This window comes from Suncus etruscus, chromosome 9 (genome assembly GCF_024139225.1).
Source record: "Suncus etruscus isolate mSunEtr1 chromosome 9, mSunEtr1.pri.cur, whole genome shotgun sequence".
Classification (NCBI taxonomy): Eukaryota; Metazoa; Chordata; class Mammalia; order Eulipotyphla; family Soricidae; genus Suncus; species Suncus etruscus.
Window position 1 is genome coordinate 35370356 of NC_064856.1, and position 5606 is coordinate 35375961.

A 5606-nucleotide genomic window follows, 5' to 3' on the forward strand; every position below is an offset into this window, starting at 1 on the left:
GTGTCCGTCCAGAAGAACACTGTCCCCTTTGGAAGGGAGCTTTAAAACAGTGAATTTTAACTCTATATGTCACAGTGATGTGTTTATTCGTTTGCCACTTGGGCGCTTAGGGTTATTTTTTTTTCAGGGGGATTTGCACACCCGGCGGTGCCCAGGGGTTATTCCTAGCTCTGCACTCAGAAATCGCTCGTGGCACACTTGGGGGAACCAAATGGGATGCTGGGGATCGAACCCGGGTCCATCCCAAGTCAGCTGCGTGCAAGGCAAAAGGCTAACGCTGTGCTACCTGTCCGGCCCTAAGGGTGACTTTTGGCTCTTCAATCAGGGATTGTTCTGGCAGTGCTCAGGGGAACCTATGGGATGCCAGAGATCGAACCCTGGTCGGGCGAGTGCAAGGTTATCGCTCCACCAGGTTCTGTCTCAGTGATTTAATTTAAAAAAGAAAAAAGTTTATTTTGCAGTTTTCTATCTCTTGTTTACTTACCAATACTTACCAATGGAGAGATAATGGAGGGGGCTGTTAGACTAGAGAGTGAGGAGTTGTACTTAGTTAAGGATAATCCAATGGAAAGCTCCTCTGTGCCTGGAAAAATTTGCGGGGAAAAAAATACAACCAACCTCCCATTTCCGGGTTAGTTGGGAGATAAAAGTACTAAACAAATCTCTCAAGAACCTTTTTTCAGCTCTGAAATTTTGTTCACACTCTCATGAGCCAAGCAGAGAAAGATGGTGCAATCTGGCAGTGTAGTTAGTAGGTATTCAAGGTGTCAGGGATTATTTGGTGTTCCTGTGTACTCCCATTGTGCTGCCTTCTTGTGAAAAACTTTTGTATTCATAAACTTCTAGAGAAAAATTTTAATACTTTTAAATCTACAGAACAAAAAGCAGCACGTGTGGCTGTTTTACAAAAATGTGGGTATAAAATAAGTTTTTTGCTTGAATTAAACTAAAAGGCACACTTATACCTGTTATAATTTTTTTTTAATTTTAGACACCAGTTACTTAAGAATCTGTTAATCATATGGGATGCCGAGGATTGAACCTAACCCAGTCAACGTGTGAAAGACAAGTACCCTACCTGCTGTACTATATCTCTCCAGGCCCTTGTAGAAGAATCTGTCCTGAGCACTTAGTATAAACAAACAAACCCCCTTTACATCCGTTAACTCATAATTATCATTAGTCTTTTAGATGTTTAATACTATTGCGTTTCAATTTTACATATAGAAACAAATTTAATTAGATGAAGAGAATCACCCAACGACATAAAACTTAAAAATAATAAATGTGGGGCTGGAGAGCTAGCATGGAGGTAGGAAGTTTGCCTTGTATGCAGAAGGACAGTGGTTCGAATCCCAGCATTCCATATGGTCCCCGGAGCCTGCTAGGAGCAATTTCTTAGCATAGAGCCAGGAGGAACCCCTGAGCACTGCTGGGTGTGACCCCCTCCCCCCCAAATTAAATGTTTGTCCTTATCTAAAATACTTCTGTGGCCAGAGCAATGGGGCTTGCCCTGCACTCAGGCAATCTTTTTAAACCTAGGCATCTCATATTGTCCCCTTGAAAGAGGAAGCCTCAGTTTTCTCTTGCCAGCTTCTGTAAGCAGTCCTATTTTTGACTGCCTCATTATACCTTTGTTTTGTTTTGTTTTGTTTTGTTTTGTTTTGGGGGGCCACACCCGGTGACTCCTGGCTATGTACTCAGATATCACTCCTGGCTTGGGGGACCATATGGGACGCTGGGGATCAAACCCAGGTCCGACCTCGGTTGGCCGCGTGTAAGGCAAACGCCCTACTGGTACACTACGGCTCCGGCCCCCAATCTTCATTTTAAAATATTCTTGTAATTCCCTAAAATCATAGAAATCAGCCTCAGAGTTTAGGCTCACTGAGAGACTAAGATAATAGCTAATGCCTAGGGCAAAGGGCAAACCAACTCAGACTTGGGACATCCCAGCAGCTTCTTGCATTCTTTGTAATATTCTTATCAACTGATAAGGAATGCAAAGTCTTTGAAGGTCTAACACAAAACTCAGTTTTCCTATAACTCACCTCACATAAATCTAGTCATACATAACTTAATGTTCTGCTAAGTTCCTCCCCACACGGGATATTCCTTCTTTCTTCTCTACTTTCCAATAAGCTTTCCTACCTCCAAGGTCTTGAGTTTGAACATCTTTATTCAAAACTGAAAATTATAGATAGCCACAGAGAATCACCATCACTGCTCCTGCATCATCCTGAAAATTGTTTGAAGCAGAGCCAGGAATCAGTCTGAGAATCCCTAGGTGAAGCTACAGAAAGAAAAAAAAAAAGAAGAAGAAAAGAAAACACTTCATTCTTTTATTCAGCAAAAGTACACATGCCAAGAATTTTGCGAAAACTATTCTCAGAATGTAAGACAAGAGTTAAAATTTGGCGGTTGGCCCTGAATATACTATGTATATGTTAGGAAGGCACATGTTCAAATTACTTAAATAATATCATCTCACTTGTAAAATAAATGACCATCTAATAACATAATGGAAATTTTATTTTTAAGGAAGTTAAGATGAAATGGAAGTGTTTAGAATTTAAGATAAGAATAGGTATTTTGTTTTTGTTTTTGGGCCACACCTAGTGATGCTCAGAGCTTACTCCCAGCTAAGCGCTCAGTAATTGCTCCTGGCTTGGGGGACCATATGGGGCTCTGGGATCAAACCTAGGTCTTTCCTGGATCAGCCACATGCTAGGCAAACACCCTATTGTTGCGCTATTGCTCCGGCCCCAAGAACAGGTATTTTGAAAGAGTAGAACTATATAATAAATTAACCTGTGTCTTTTACAGTAAGTGGAATGCATTTAAAGAAATTGAATGAAGGAGGAGAAAAAGACTGTCAGATCTAAATGAAAGGGTGTCTTCATTTTGTGTTTACTTTAGTAATGAAGACACTTTGTTTAGTTGTTAAAGCACCATAATTTACAGTTCTTCATAGCTGAGTTGTAGACATGAAGTGTTCCCAACATGGATTCCTATAGGGATTCCATCACCAGTGTCAACTTTCTTCTACTAGTATTTCTAGATTCTCTCCTCATCCTCTAATCATCCAGCATGAAACTTGATAGGCACCTTTTTAAGTTAGGATGTTATAATTTGGGTCTCATGATTTCAGTATTGTTGACTTTGCCATTTGTATATTTAGCTATATCATTCCTTTTTATGTCATCGATGATCCTGAATCTTCAAGACTCATGCTTCTTGTATTAACTCTCTTCACCTCCCTCCTCAGTTTCTTTTCTTCTTTATCCTCCCTATCGTCTGGGGCCAAGAGTAATAATGCATTCCTTCATCAAGTTCTAAATACCACATGTTATTCGATCCTGTGTTTGTCCATTTTCTAGTTTACTTCATTTTACAAAAGATCTTCCAGTTCTATTCATGTTGTAGAGAATTGTATGATTCCATTGTTCCTTATGGCTGTGTAGCATTCCATCATGATGAAAGGACCGGAGAGCTGTTCAACGACACCAAGACTCGAAGTTCATGCAAAAGCAAAGGTTTATTGTTCAAGCATATATGCAGGGGCACTCAGCATAGAGGCTTAGAGCCCTGATCACAAATCCAGCAATTGTTTTCTTATACTCCAGTACAATGGAAAATATACAGAACACAGCATGACCATTGATTTCAGGAAGTTTAGTGGCTTTTACATTACAGGGAACATTTGGAACATTTATCACAGATACAATAACAGGTTGTACAGGTTCAGTGAATTTTCAGTTGTCGTCACCTTAACCTTTTGGGGGCTTTCAGGGCGTATGCATAGACTTTTTAAACTTTTTAACTCGTTCATGTCCCTTTTCAATGAGTATATGCCACATTTTCATGATCCACTTATTTATCATTGGACAACTAGATTGATTCCATATCTTAACTAGTGTGCCAAGTGCTACAATGAATAATGATGTTTTTCTGTTCTAGGGTTAGATACCCAATTGTGAAATTGTTGGGTTTAATAGCAGCTCAATTCTAAATTTACTGATAACACGTCATAATGTTTTTCCACAGGGGTTGAATCAGACAACATTTCCACCTGCAATAGATGAGAGTTCCTTTTTAACTACATTCTTACCAGCACATATTATTTTTATTTTTATATGTAGAAAATACATATAAATATAAAATAATATTTAAATATACATATAATATAAAATAATATATTTATAGAATTTACACTAATTTTCAGTGGTGTAAGATAACATCTCATTGTTGTCTTGATTTGTATGATGATGAGCCTTTTGTTTTGTTAGATTTGATAAAACATTTTCCTGAAGTGTTACAGCTTTTTTAGAATTTGTCCAGTAGGCCTTCTGGTCTCCACCGGAAGCTCCCCCCCCCCCCAACAAAAAAGAAAAAAACATTTCCCTGAAATATTTCACAGTGCCAAATGTCCACCCCTTTATACAATAGTACATGTTGCTACTTTATGGATAGCTAGATATTGGGTGTGGGTTTCCATCATATTCAGGATAAGTTTGTCCCTCATTGGATGAAAGACCTTTAGATTGAAGTACCTTTTGGATTGGTGATTTAGACAACCTGTTCTCCACTCCTGGGTGTTGTCTTTGGGGGATTCCCAATAAAGTACCCAGGTCTCAGAGAAAAATTGCTTCCAAATTTGGTTTTCCTTTACTGAACCTTTGCTTGTTGATCTTAGTGCTAGTGAGTGGAAGGTTTGCAGTGGAAGTCCCTGAACCTGAATTATCTCTGTAACTATATGTGGATTATTTCCTGTATCCACATTTGCTTCCATACCTGTGTCTGCCCAATCCCCTGGGATAGGGCCATGGGGCTTTCACTTTAGCTAGATACATTAAGAAAAGATGTGACATAGGTAAAACACTCCATGACATTGAGACTAAAGGAATCTTCAAGGAGGAAACATCACTCTCCAAACAAGTTGAAGAGGAGATAAACAAATGGGACTATATTAAGCTGAGAAGTTTCTGCACCTCAAAGGAAATGGTGACTAGGCCATAGATGGACATGGGAACTATCATGTTGAGTGAAATAAGTCAGTGGGAGAGAGATAGACACAGAATAGTCTCACTCATCTACGGGATTTAAGAAAAATGAAAGACATTATTGTAATAATATTCAGAAACAATAGAGATGAGAATTGGAAGGACACTGGCCCATGGTATGAAGCTTACTACAAAGTAGTGATTTCAATTAGAGAAATAACTACACTAACAGCTACCATGACAGTGACAGTGAGAAAGAGAAATGGAATGCCTGTCCCAAAAGATAGGCAGGGGTTGGTCAGCAGTGTGTGAAGCAAATGCCCTACAGTTGTGCTATTGCTCTGGCCCCTACTTAACTTTTTTTTAAATTTATTATTATTTCTAAGTATTTGTTGGAGTCTTTATGGTTTTTAATGCCATCTGTAAATAGTAAAGGTTTAACTTTTTTACTTGTCTGGATTCCTTTATTATCTTTTATTTGTCTAACTGCTGTGACAGTGATTCAAAACTATGCTGAATAAAAGCAATGAAAGTGAACATTTGTGTTTTGTGCCTGATATCAGGGGAAGGCTTTCTGTTGTTTTCATCACTGAGTAATATATT

General features: G+C 38.8%; 1 non-coding gene across 1 annotated transcript; it reads left to right on the plus strand.

Annotated features, from left to right (window-relative positions):
- The first annotated feature begins 4310 nt into the window (after positions 1 to 4310).
- Positions 4311 to 4373, plus strand: LOC126019218 (U7 small nuclear RNA). Its single transcript, XR_007498960.1, has one exon. It is a non-coding gene; the product is annotated as a U7 small nuclear RNA (small nuclear RNA).
- Positions 4374 to 5606: the final 1233 nt, after the last annotated feature.